The following is a 14,863-nucleotide window of genomic DNA, read 5'->3' on the forward strand; positions in this document are numbered from 1 at the left end:
ACCTGTTCCTTTTATTTCGCTGTCGGGTGAGACTGTTGCTTTAAATGGGTAGGATGATAACAGAAACAGGGTGAAAATAGGCTCAGTACCCTATACACCCAAAAATCAAATAAAACGATCTCACCGACAATCAATCAATCTATCTAATCTATAACCATTCGGAACTTGATTCGGAATCCTGAATGGAGCCAGTATGGACCCCAGCTCAAACGCAATAACCGATGCCGATACCGATTGATTCGGAATCGGTTGTTGCATCCTAGCTGGAATCCACTCCGACTCCATTCAGAAATCCGAACCGGTTCCGGAATGGGTTGAACTGGGATGCCTTTCCTTTGCGAAGTTTTCTCCTCTATCATCGAGCAACCAAAGCGATGAACCTTAAAGTCAGGTTTAGATGGCACTGTAGGCACTGAGTAGAACGAACGGGAGTGTATTTTAGTGGCTAGAATCACACCCGTACTTGGTAAAATAACGATTTTTTTTTTGTTAAACTGCACTATTCTCGCGACATTTTCACCAATTAATACACAGCTTAATGGTAGACACGACCTAGTGAATGGTTGGTTTCGTTTTTCGATAAATTACACTGTATTTTACTCAAGTTTGGACAAAAACAAAAACACCTTCTAGCGACTTGGCAGTGCTGCAACTTCAATAACATTCTGTTATCTTTCTATGCAAAAATATCAACAAACGACTCGGTGACGAAATTTTTTGTAGAACGTATCTGGAAAAACACGAAGAAAGCTCAAGAAACCAGGTATCTGCTACACCGTCATGATTTCAAAGCCAACATCTAAAGCGTCACGTTAAGGTCGATCCACAATGAACATAATCGATTCCATTCGACACAACTTTGTGTGTTCGTTTAACCCTACAACGGTTTCGTGATTTTTTCTATACGTAAACGGTTTTGTGGGGTACATTTGTACCCCAGAACTAAAACCGCTCCAATATGCCTAGTTTTATTGAATTTATAATTAAATTGGGTAGTTTTATTCAAAAATAAGCCAAGCAAAGCAGCCTTTTCAAAAATATTTGTGTTTTGTAAATTTTATTATGCAATGTTTCCTTTTTTTTATAGAAAAAGTCCTTAAAATACGCCAAAATCCCCTTTTTTCCTTAATATTGCTACATCTTCGGAACTTCTAACCGATTTTAACCATCTATACGGCGTTGTTAAGATTATTAAATTGCCTTTAGAACAAATAGTAAACAATTCAAAAACCGATCAAAAAGTGTATTTATTCCGATGCATGTTTGAATATCTAACGCCAATACATACAGTAAATATACAGCAATATGCAGTAACGATGGCGTCAAAGGGACAGGCCATAGCATTGTACGTTCCAGAGAAGATGAAGAATAGAGTGGTGTGTAGTACATATTATATACAAATCATATTCAAGAATATGTTAATTTTAAGCAAGTTTCTCGCTTACTATGTATAGATATTTTGCTTATAAAACAGATATAATAAATTTTCCGAATTATATACACATGACAAAACACTAACATAAACGGTTTTGTGGGGTACATTTGTACCCCAGACAAACTTTAGGCGGGAACTGTTAAGTTGACGAAGTGGAACAAATAGGTTGCACTTGTTCTAAAGAAAGTCTAATAATGAAATTGATTTATGATTAAGTTTGCTTGCAGTTAAAATAAACCGTAACGGAATAATAGAGAGATTTTAATTTAAGCAAAGGGAACATTTTCTAATCCAGTTTATTATGACAAAGGCATATTTGCTTCAGAAAGACATTTTCAGGGGAGGGTGGGGAGAGAGTAGATTTCAGCATCGTAGTAACAGTAATAACAGAGAAAGAAAGAAAGAGAGGGGTTAACGTTCAACTGAGAACGCCTCAATAAGCGGCCATCTTGTAAAAAGAAAAAAAAGTAGTTTTTTCTCACACCGTTGGGAAAATCTTCATGAAAATCAATCAATGTATTCGGGACATAGGTAGAGCATAACTGATTCATTTTCATGAAGATTTTTTGAACGAAATGAGAAAAAAACGAAAAGATAGCTGCTTTTCCAAGCGTTCTCAGTTGAACCTTAAACTCTTAAATTGACTGATTTTAGGAATCGTAGCTTGCCCTAACATCTCGAACCGAGACGTTGGGTGGTCTTCCTCGGGACCGGAGGGTATTCATAAGCCGAGACCTGGCGGAACTGTACTTGGTGCACGCCCAGGCAATATGCTCGATATCGTGATAGCCGTCGCCATACCACTATCCACGAGCCCAATATGCCGAAGTTGTGCATCCAGCGTGTAATGGTTTGCCGTGATGTGGGATATCAGATGAATGATGTCACGACCCACATCCATCCCTTTGACCCAAGGTTTCGTCGATACCCTCGAGACTATCGAATGCAGCCACCTTCCTAGTTCACCGTTGTTGATGAGTAATACTGAAAAAATCTTTGAAGATAATTGGTCTTTCATAAATGTCACCTTCTACAGTACCCACCTTAGTTAAAGAGTTCGTCTTTCCATTGCCCGGAAAGGAGCAATGAGAAGGGACCCACACCAAGGTAATCTGAAAAGATTTGTGAGTTAAGGCACTCAGTAGCTTCGGTATTTCACATACACACCAGCTGACGAACAACAACGGCCTATGACTAATTGATTTCGCCGCCTCCAAGTGAGAACCCATCGTGGCGCTAACATCGACTGGGACTACTACCTGGTAATGGTAAAACTGTGCCCAAAACTCTCCGTAATTGACATTGTACGATACGGACGCACGCCTCGGTATGATCTTGGGTGACTGAACCAACCAGAAGTTTCCACAACAAACGCGCCGAATCTGGAAGCAGCGGTGCCGAATGAGGGTGCGCTCGTTGCCCAAGGAAATCGTTGTAATTCTAGTTTTATAGCACACTACAAGTGCATTCTAAGTTTTAAGGACTTCAAGAGTACCATAAAACATCAATTTTTACCAAGGTGGGGACCCTCTTGAGAACTGCTGGAACATTATCAAAGCAGCCATAAGAAACACAGTCGAAAGCGTCGTCGGGTATGTGGAACGAAGTCAACGGAAAGACGAGGAGTGTAGAGGGATTCTAGAAGAGAAGGACGCAGCACGGGTATTGCTGCTGTAGCATGAACACGGCTGAACGTAGAACGATACCAACTGCAGCGGAAGCAACAGACCCAGCTATTCCAAAAGAAAAAAAACGCCGGCTGAAAGAAGCAGAGTGTGGGAGATGGAACAGTTGTACCACTCGCAAGAAACCCGAAAATTTTATCGGAAGCTCAACGCATCCCGCAAAGGCTTCGGAGCCAAAATGTGTAAGCATTCTGACGGATGGACGAGAGGTGCCCGAAAGGTGGAAGCAACACTATTTTGAACATTTTAATTGGAATGAAGAAACAGATGCAGAAGACCAAGGCAGCGGAGAAGGATACTACGTCAGTACGGCGGACGATGGAAACCAGCCTATTCCCGCGCTGAGGGAAGTTAAGGATGCCATTCAACAGCTCAAAAACAATAAACCAGCTGGTAAGCATCTCAAAATCAAAATGGTCCAGAAACGGCTGGCCATTTGCCTGCATACACTGATAGTCAGTCAGGAATCCGAACAGCTACTAGAGGAGTGGAATCAAGGGGTTATTTGCCCCATATATAAGAAGGACGACAAGCTGGAATGTGAGAACTATAGAGCGCACACCATCCTGAATACCGCCTACTAAGTGTTATCTCAGGTTATCTTCCGAAGCCTATCACCTATTACTAGGAAGTTATCAGGCCGGTTTTATCAACGAGCGCTCGACAACAGACCAGATCTTCATCGTGCGGCAAATCCTCCAGAAATGCCGTGAATACCAGTTCCCAACGCACCATCTGTTCGTCGGCATACGATAGCATCAACCGCACAGAACTGTGGAAAATTATGAACGAACGCGGCTTCCCCCGATAAAGTTATGGTAGTCCAGCCAGTTTGTATGCTTTGCGGATGACATGGACATTTGAAACGGTGGTTGAGGTTAACACCCGACTGAAGCGAGAAGCAGCAAAAGATGGATTGGTGGTGAACGTATCTAAAACAAAGTAATGCTGATAGGAGGGACCAAACGGGAATAATCTCGACTATCTTTAGCGATATGCAGGAAAACGATGTGTGGAGGCGAAGGATGAACCACGAGCTCGCCAGCCTCTACGGCAAACCAAGTATCCAGAAGATGGCCAAAGTCGGAAGGATACGATGAGCAGGGCACGTTGCGAGAATGCCAGACAACATCCCTGCTAAAATTGTGTTCGGCACAAACTCGGCAGGTACAAGACATCATACAAATACAAAGAAAGCTCCCGTATTTTCCCGAAAAAATACGAGGAGTGCTTTCCATGTTTCATCGAGCGAATAGCGTCAATGTGTAATTTAGCACTGGGTGGAAATATACCTATTTTTGACTATACACTCCGTAGAGTGTATTTGTTTACATAAAATTATGCTCACCGCTGTTTTCTACCGTTCACGTTTAAGTTGTAAATTTTTGTTCATTTTCGCGTTTGTGAACGGTTATGTGCGTACAGATAGGTGCATATTTTTTTTTGAACATTTGTGTATATCTTTGAACTGGAGTCGACTGTTTCCAATTTTTAGGTTAGGTGTATGACTTTGCAGTCTAATTTTTAAGCAAAAACAAACTATTTTGTCTTCATCCGACGTTTCGGTCCGTTTGGGACGTTCGGTCCCAAACGGACCGAAACGTCGGATGAAGACAAAATAGTTTGTTTTTGCTTAAAAATTAGACTGCAAAGTCATACACCTAACCATTTGTGTATATGTAACATAGGGTTTAGGTAGGTTACCGCTCTCCTCTTGCTGTGAAATGGGTGTTGATTATGCTGTTCATAGATAACAGCTATGTGACGATGTTTTTTTTGGTGGAGTGAAAAAGGCGGCCATCGTGAAAGAAGAGATAGTGACGGACCACGGCAACGAAAAGACGTTTGGAAAATTGAGTTTTTTTCGGAACTATTTCCCACCACAGTGACAAGCGTTCAGTGCGCGTGTGCGACGGTAGGTTCCCGTGAAAAGCGCCGGCGCGTGGTCCGGATGCTCAGTGTTTTGTGGGGTTGGGTCGATGGACATCGAAAGTTAATCGCCAAGGAGCCGCTCGCTTCCCCGGCTAAATAAAAAGGACCCAAGTGACACCAGTACCGTTCTCACTGTGGTGGATCAGTCAAACGAGCCTAGCTCTCCTCCACAGTTAATCGCAAATGAGAACGAAGCAGGGCGGACAAAGGTTCCCCCAGGGGCAGGTGACTGCGGTATCTACCCAGTGCATTTCACGGGGAGTGAGTGCACCCGGCGAAAGTTCGCTAACGTCGCTAGGAAGGTTCCAACAAAGTAGCCAAGCTCACCTCCCTAGGGTAGCCAAGGACTGATACCGGAGCAGAATCCGAAAAGAAAATCAGAACCCGAGAAGTGGGCAAACCTCTACTTACACATGGAACTGAGGCTATCCGAAGCGATGAAGTAATGGTCTGCGGGTAATTTGTCAATGACGCCAAGGGTATATTGAATAGCAGCTAGCTCTGCGGCGTAAACTGAAGCAGGGTCACTGAGTATGTAGAGTGTGGTGAACATTTGATTAAAAATACCAGAGCCAGTGGGCGTATGTGGTCCGGTATTCCACGAGACTCATCTTTCATGGATGTGTTGAAGAATCATAGCACACGGCGCTCGAAGACTCCGAGTACTTGCAGGTCCTCCTCGAGCATGGTCCAGGTTTCATGCCCGTAGAGGACCATCGGTCTTATCAGCGTTCTATACATGAAATACATAGGCGTGTGCAGCCTTTTCCATTAGGGAGGAAAAGGCTAACAGCAGATTCAGGAGTATCTTAGAAATGAACACGGTTGGGATTATAAGAAGAAGGGTTAATATGCTGCGCCATGTAATCAAAGTACAGGGACATGAAACGGGTTTGAGAATTAAGCTCGACAAGCCTCTCGAAATTTTCAATCACCAATGGATTCAAGATGTTGCTTCGAATAAGCAATCGATTTGAGAGTTCCTAACATCGACTTTTCAGCCGGAGAATACCCGACAAGACTTCGAGACTCATCGTATGGGTCGACATCGTATGCACTCGAAAACGAAACGCAAACAACGATACTGAATTCTTTCAAGATTGATGGAATGTATGTGCCCCGCGAAGAACCCGTACCGACGGTATCGTTGTTTGATAGAACTGTAATACAGTCTCGTGGATGGGCATCCCACGGATAAAATTGATCCATTGCTGGTACTTCTCTTTCAAATACCTAATGTTCCCATTCCCTGGTACTTTTCGAGCCGAACCAGACCCTTAGATATTTTACTACGAAGACCTGAGCGCTAGGTTGACCCATTAATTGAAGCTGTTGTTGTGCTGCTTCACGCTTCCTGGAAAATACGACTAGCTCAGTTTTCTCCATAGAAAATTCGATACCCAGTTTAATAGCCCAAGTAGACATTGTCCAAGGTATTCTGCAATTATGCTTGTACCTTTGTCTGCAAGTTTCCTTCACGTGCAAGAATTGTCAAAACATTCATTGAAGTCATTGACGTAAAAATGTATAGAAGAGGTCTTAGGCATGGCCCTGGGGTAGATCCGTGTAGCTGAATCTCAACGTTGACGAATCGCCAAGCGAGAAGTACAGGCACTTTTCCGACAAATGCAGTAAAAAATTGTTCAAAGTTGTTGAAAAACCACGCTGATGTCACTTCTCAGAAAGAAAGTTGATAGAAACTGAATCAAAAACTCCCTTAATATCCAAGAAAACTAATGCCATTTAGTCTTTACAAACATAGGCCATCCAGACAAATCTTCTTGATGAAATCGAATGTCCAATGGTTTGAATATTCCACGCTTTCGTTAGTATTGCTTCGGTTTCGCATACGTCGGGCCAGGCCATATCCCAAAGAGTGCTCATCGATGTTTCTCTCGTTAGTCCGTCAACGAACCGGCACCAGTAACTACATTTCTTGGCTTTCATCAAACTGTTCATTTTCGATAGCTAGCTGGTAACCCGTTGTGTCTCGGAAGGTCCGATACGTGGTGGCCTTCTTCTCGTACACGTCTGAGCACTCTCTGTCCCACCACGGATTAATTATTTTGATAGTTTTTTTCATAAGAGCATTTTACTTTGAAATACTATTTAGTATTATATTCTACAAGAAAATTTATTTGTATGACTGATTCTAATTAGAATCGGTTGTGTCACTAACTAGAGCCAGCCAGACTTCCGGCTGGACTTACTGGCTACTATTACACCACCCGGTATTCCAGTTAGAAATTCAAAATCTTGATTAGCATTGTTATTTATGTTTACAACACGCGGTGACCTTCGTTCCCGTATAGCCTGCCATTCCAAAATTCTCCAACGACGCCTTTTCATGTCTAATAAATTTAACCTGCCCAAAAATTCCCCCTTTTGTTAATAAGCTCAATCAGAGAGGCAGTAATTTTGCTTTCCCAGTCGACGGTAGCTGTAATTTCGTCTAATTCGTACTCGAACACGTAATCCATACAACCCCGCTCCGACCTCTTCCATCGCCGGCGCCGCAGAGAAGCAGGGTCTATATGGCACAATTTGTCCTTGAAAGGGTAGTACTCCAACAGTCACGAACGCTTGCTTCGATCCTTGATACTTTTGAGTGTTTTTCTTTTATTTTTTTTTTCAGTTTGTCACACGTCAAAGCAACAGTCACTTTTTCCGCTCAATATCACTGCTATATACAAAACGTTGCACGCCTTGTCCCGCACCATCACGTCCACCAGCCGTGAAAAATCGTATCGATTTCCAGCGGGGCGCGATTATGCAAGAAGGCTTGTCTGTACTTTTAAAGTGGCTAGGCATGGATGTTTTATGGGGGTGCTATTTTTAGCGGTGATTTGGAATGTGCTACCGCTGTTGGTTGGGCTTGCTACCAAGTTTGTAAAACGTATTTTTGTATCAAAGCCTTGGCGATTGCAACGTTCGTGTATTTTAGCTTAGCTTGTTTACCATTGGAGACCGATTCCGGCGAACAAGAATCATTCTCTTTCGTATTCGATTCCGCTTATTCGTGTGGACGGACGGCTTCGGCACGGTGAAGTTCATTACCATAAACATTGGCATTGGCGCTGACTGAAGGACGAACGATGGCCTACACAGTCCGTCTAGCTTCGATTCCGGTTCGAAATACGCTGGAACGTGTAGCAAGCAATGCATCGATGACCGGAGCGGAAGCAGTAGGACGTATTAAAATTTCACAACTTGCTGTATCCTTTTGGAAGACTCGATTTGTAGATAGGCGGGATTATAAATATTTACCAATTATTGGTGGTGCCAATGTATCTATAAAAATTAGGATTTTTACTTACACAGTTAACCTTACTTTTCTGACAGTTCACTAATACCGTTTACATGGATTATGAAAAATTTTGTGAATGACTAGATTCGCTCGAAGCAAATCACAAAAAAAAATTATAAATCCATGTAAACAGTACAAACGAACTGTCAAAAATGAACACTCGAGTTCGAGACGAATGAACTTTATGAAACAGCTCATGAATCCTTACGAAAAGTTTCTCAGCCTCGCACAAGTCACGCAAATATTTTTCTTGGGTCTGTTGACAGCTAAGACCGTAGTTGACCCATCTAGCCGATGCAAATATTTGGGAAACGTGCATCATTAGTAGATTTCTTGAGCGCGTCCCCTATTCATCTGGTCATTTGCAAGGCCGGCAGATTATGGGGGTAGTACTACTCACTAGAAAATAATCGAGTGGGTAATTACCCTTTCGAAGGCTTTGGAACAATTAAGTTGAAACCAGCCACACATGTGTCTCGGTCACACAATACGTGCGTTTCAAATCTTCGACGTTTTTACTACGATTCTATGAGCACAAACACAGCGCTAGTGATTTTATGAGAATGTAATGAAAGCATGTGTATTACGTAAATGCGATAAATCCGCAGCAATAAACCTTTCACCCTATGCTTATCTTACTAACCACTCGGGTTAAAAGTGTCACTTTACTCTAGAAATTTTTGTCGCATTTTTCGTTGTGACTGCACCAGTGGCGTAGCAGCGAGGTGGAGGGGTATTTGGGGCCAAACTCCCCTCTCCCTGAAATATTTTGTTGAAATTTTAAAAATTGAATATGTTCGACAAAAATGTTTGAAATGAAATTCTCTAAGATTTGTTTGGAAAACTTATCTTCTGAGCACATTTCCTTGTAGTGAAAATTGACGACAGACCTACTGATTGGCTCGTTATTGAGACAAGGTCTACCGCCGAGAACTACATCGAGTAGATCACGACGAAGCAGAGAGCTAAATGGCTCACTTGTAAGGGACCATCCATATATGACGTAGCATTATATGGGGGAGGGGGGAGTTTTGTATTTTGTGATGATGTGTGACGACAGGGGGATAGGGGGTCATGTCATGCTACGTAGCTTTTTAAAAGGGGAATAATTAACATCGTTTTTTTTATTTTTTTTTTAAATTTGGGGTGACAAGGAGGGAATAGTTACCGTCAAGCTACCTAATTGCCAGGGGGTATTTAGAGGATTGTAACGAAATGCTACGATGCGGGAGGGTTAAAAATCACTCAAAACCTGCTACGTCATTTAAGGATGGTCCCTAACTTGGCAAAACTCGGAGCTAATTGGTTCACGAAACGGACAACGGCACTGAGAGAAATTCCGCCACCGCGGAACTCTCAGAAGATTAGTTTTACTGCCTGAGAGCTCAAGGGAACGAGTATCAGTTTCGAAAAAAAATTCCCTTGTCGGGAGACTCTCAGATTAATCCATTCCCCGCGAGAGACATACGAAAATAACATGGATTTGAGGTGAGTTTACCGCCGGGAACTATCCGAGTAGATCGCGACAAAGCTGGGAATTCAATGGCTCACGAAAACCGGAGCTAAATGTCTCGTGGTATCAGGATCGAAATGGATCAGTAAGATGAAAGCTAATTAGCTCACAAAAACGGAAGCTACACACTCAATTTAGTTTGGCAATATCTCAACATCCGTGTTGTCAGCAAATTTGCGAACTGATAATTTAGCAAAGTGACATCTGTTTACAGATGTTCAGCGAAATATTTTTCAAGTCTCACTTATCAAATGTTACTTTTACTGAGGCCTCAACAAGAACATATTGTTGCTGAGTTCTCAGCTGTTGAGATTTCGGCATAAGGTGCAAAAAAGCTGAGATTCGGCAGAAAAAATTAAGTGTGTAAGGCTTACAGAAATGCCTTGCGGTAACTTACCGGTTGGTAGAATCTCAGTGGAGTTCGGGGCTAAATGGCTCAAGTACGCAGAGAATCTATATAGCAAAATAGATGGAAAGAATGACGGAAAGCAAGAGAAATATCGGAAATTGAATGGATGAAAGGTCGAACCGCTTCATAGATTAAGCGATACTCCGAGTTAACTTCAGAAAACTCGTGAGCAAAAGGCTTCGTGATCGCCAAAATCAACGGCGTCTTCATGTGCAGCTATTACGCACCTACAAGGTGAACAGTGGACCAGCCCAGCCTGATGTTGGAACAGGTAACCGAGCAGTTGATCTGCCGGCAGTCAATTGTGGTCACTTCACTGCCTGAGCTGTGAAGTGGTCAGTGGAGTAACCAACACAAGAGGATATATCCTGCAAGAAGCTTTAGTGAAGTTTGCCGGATGGTTGTGCAACGAATGTTGCGTTAGCACATTTCGGAGAGACGGGAGGGAGTCTATCATCGACGTCACATTCTGTAGTTCTTTACTGACGGCGACCATGGACATCGGCTAAGGAACCCTGCTGCAGCACGGAGAATGAGGACTGCCGGGCGAAAGTGGAGCACCTCTTGGTTGATGCACTTCGGCTGGACAGCGAGATCGAGAAGGTTGATGCGGCTGATCTAACAAGAAGGATTGTGATGGAATGAAACGCCACAATGCCGCGAAAAGTGGAGCCAAGCAGTTGACGGCGTCCAGCCCCGGTCCGAATGGAATACCAAACGTGGCACTAAAAGCTGTGATCCTGGTGTATCCGGACATGTTCAGGATGGTGCTGCAGAAGTGTTTAGATGATGACAACTTCTTCAAAGTACGTAGAAGGTACAGAAGCTAAAATATGTTTGCTGGATACACTGAGAAAACTCGGAAAACTAATCAACGACCGGTTTAGCTTCAACAATCACGTCGACTACGCCTGCGAAAGATCGGCGAAGTCAACGAACGGGATAGCGAAAATCATGCCAAACCTCGGCGATCCGAGAAGCAGCACGAGACGTCTGCTAGCTAGTGTTTCGTTATCGATACTGTGATATGGGGCGCTGTCCTGGGGTGCAGCGCTAAAAACCAACCCGAATCGCGAAAAGCTGTAGGACGTTCCGACTGATGGCAGTACAAGTCTCGACCGCGTACAGAACGATATCGTCGAAAGTAGTATGCGATTTCGCTGGGATGATCCTTACCTGCATCACCCTGGCGGAGAATATCAAGTGCAACAATCGGAGAAAAACCAGGAAAATGGTGAGAATCAATTTGATGGCGAAGTGGCTGCAGGAATGAGATAGTACGCGGAAAAAATGCGGACCTACTGGCTTATACTAAACCTGTCGACGCAGTTCAATTACGGGTGTTCAATAAAAAATGAGAATCTTTTCAGTCATGTAGTTAAAAAACAACAAAAATTTCAAAAAAAAATCGCCAATGAATACTGGAGAAGGGGCCCTAGTCAGCCGTATGACGCAACTTAGTCGCGATTTTTTCACAAGAGCGCTGGACCGTACTGACGTTCATCTTCCGGATACAATTCCGGATTCTAGTGTTCAACTGCCTCATATGCTTGGCCCGTCCATTATTTTTGTACACTAGGGTACTGAGGTAGCCGAAAAATCCTTAATAGGTAGCACTGGGGCAAGTTGGATCCGGCTCCTTTCTTTCGTACGTTATCATTTTCTGCTCAAGATACTCTAACGTCTTCTGGTCTTGTCCGCCCAGCAGACGTACTTCCCATTCGCATGATGCTCCTTTAAGATCGACACAAGAATTTTTTCAAGACACTCCTCCTGGTACAGTTGTTGATTGATAACCAGACCGCTCGGCTTGAACCACGGCTTTGAAATCTCTTTATATGATATGGCGATGTACAGTCAATTTTTTTTTAATTCAAATTTATGCTTAAACTTATATTTTACTTCAGGGGGTGTGGCCGACTTGTCGCTGGAATAGTAGCTGTCATTTTCTGGAATGCGGGTCTTCGGGAGCGGAAAGTAACTTTCGTCGTCCAGCACGAATGACGTCCCGCGATAGTTTTTCGTCATTCACCGGCACTGCGATTTCACGATCGCTATCTGCTCGTCCATGTACTCGGGGGACCAAGTTTTCTTCCGACAGATGATGTTCTCCACCTTGAGTGTTCGGCTAATCAAGGTATGGGAGCAGCGATATTTTGGCCGGCGTCAGGCAAACTCTTTTTGTCTTTGTTGTCGAACAGCTTTTTTGACGCTTTCTTCTTCTTCGTCATTATTTTCGCCAGACGGCCGCTACCGGCCTTCCACTCCACGCTCAGGGATGCCAAGATCTGGTAAATGGTACTCACGGGGATTGTTTGTGTCTCGAAAGTGGTCTACCGTAAACTTGTTTCCGCGATGACCATGCGTTTCGTAAAACCGTACAACACGCTCGCGGATTGCTTACTGTTTCGACGCCATCCTCAATTGAACTGACAGCACCGAGCGAAAAGAAACATGCCACCCATTTCTAGGGAGTCCAGAGAGCAGTTCTCTTGGAGAGAAAAAAAATACGCTCTTTATTACATTTTAACGACATTCAATTAGCTAGAGATTACTGGGTAGGGAAAGTTATGAAAAGTAGAGCCATAGTACTCAAGTGAGAGCAAGGACTTTAATTACAGAAAGGTATGAAAATCATTCTCATTTTTTATTGAACACCCGTTAGAAAGCACATAGAGGTGAACTTCCACAAGACACAGCTCCTGTCGGGCCACGGCTGTATCAGAAAGTGTCTTCTTCGCATCAGGCACCGTCACCGTTGTGCACGGAGTGTGAGAATATCGAGGAGACACCGAAGCACGCAGTATTAGGATGTACGAGGTTCAAAACAATACGCAAGGAGATGCTTGGCGTTATAAACAATGAGTAATAGTTTCGGAAGAGCAATCTCCGCCGGGAAACTCCCTTCCGGAGTAGGATAGATCTACAGTCATTGGTTAGTCGAGTAGACCGCGACAGAGCACCTGGTATTCGTGACGCCAGTGCACAGTGGCACGACTTAGAACAAAAGGTGGACTAAAATCCTAACTTTGCCGTATCGGTTCAAATAGGACGGTTTAATGTAATTTTGGTACGCTGAATTCGTTTTTGATATTAAAACCCTTTAAAAATAAACATTTACTAATCATTAGGGTGTCCCAAAAATATATTTTTTTTTCGAAATCGTTCTTAAAATTTTTGTATATTAATTTTGGTGTGCTAAATCGTTTTTGATATTAACACTTGTAAAAAAAATTCATTATACATTAGGGTGGCTCAAAATTAAATATTTTGTTGTGAAGGTTCAAAATATTTTTTAAAGAATTTTTTGTGCGCTGAATTCCTATTATGGTTATAAAAATACAAATTAACTTTACTACTTATTAGAGTGGCTCAAAAGTAAGTATTTTGTCTTTTACAATGATTTTTTCAATAGAAACTTTGGAATTTATTTTCCATATTGAAACGAATTGATTGACATCTCATTATGGGGCTCCAGAAAATAATATTTTGTTTTTGCGGATCAAATTATATGTATTCGACTTATTTTGGAACGTTTAGTTCAATAATGGGTTACTTGATATGAATACTACATTTTCGTTCATTTTCAAAACAAACATTTTGTGCGTCTTAGTTGAATGTTTAATTACATTCACTAATCAACAAGATGGTTAACGGTTGTTTCGCAGGTGTGTTTTAAGTTACTTAAATTGCTTATTTCATATTAAAAAAAGATAAATCCAAATCCCTTTTTTCGCGTATATGGTTCATTTAAAAAATATCTTATTTATATTTTCGCAGCTAGATCAGTGCTATGAAAATTCGGATCAAAATAGTCTCACCAATTGACTAGAACTCAACTGTGTTCAATCAATTTGGCAGTTATTGCGTAACTTAGCAAGATATAGTTTCAGAAACATTTTATGACATATTTCAGATGGTTGAAAATATTTACTGATTTTTAAATATTCTTAATAGCTTTACTATCTAAAAAACCGTACTTCCCACTCGGCTCCTTAGTCTTGACTAGTAAAACCCTTGAAGATCAGTGAATCTCAATGCTATTTGAGAGTTGTGCATGTATTCGGGTCATTATTCTAGCTATAAAGTGATTATTCAAAATCAATATCAGTAATAACCATGCGTCTCCATCCACAGATTGTTTAAATTTTGACTGCTTATCGCAAGTTTTCGCAAAACTAGCATAGACTCATTTTAAAGAGAAAATTAAAAGCTTTCGAATGAGTATAGTGTGATCGCGGGCATTCACGGGCGTCGTTGTTTTAAGCGCATTAGAAGTTCGCATTCAATACAAATTCATGACAAACAGTTATCTAAACACTAAATAAACCAACTAGTGACTTGTTTTTGGCGATTTTACGATGTAATTTTATCACACGGATAATTTTGGTGAAAAAATGCAATGCATAAATTCAACCGTTTCTTTGAAAAACGAAAATAACCGTATGTAGTTCCAATGGTCAAATAATGCAAAAAACACTTGAGTTTTGCCCTTCAAAAAGCTGTCTAAAATTCATTTTACGTTCAGGTCACCTAAAATCTCGCGAAAATGTCTCTAATAGCGCAGCTGATACGAGAAAAA

This window comes from Topomyia yanbarensis, chromosome 1, assembly GCF_030247195.1.
Source record: "Topomyia yanbarensis strain Yona2022 chromosome 1, ASM3024719v1, whole genome shotgun sequence".
Lineage (NCBI taxonomy): Eukaryota > Metazoa > Arthropoda > Insecta > Diptera > Culicidae > Topomyia > Topomyia yanbarensis.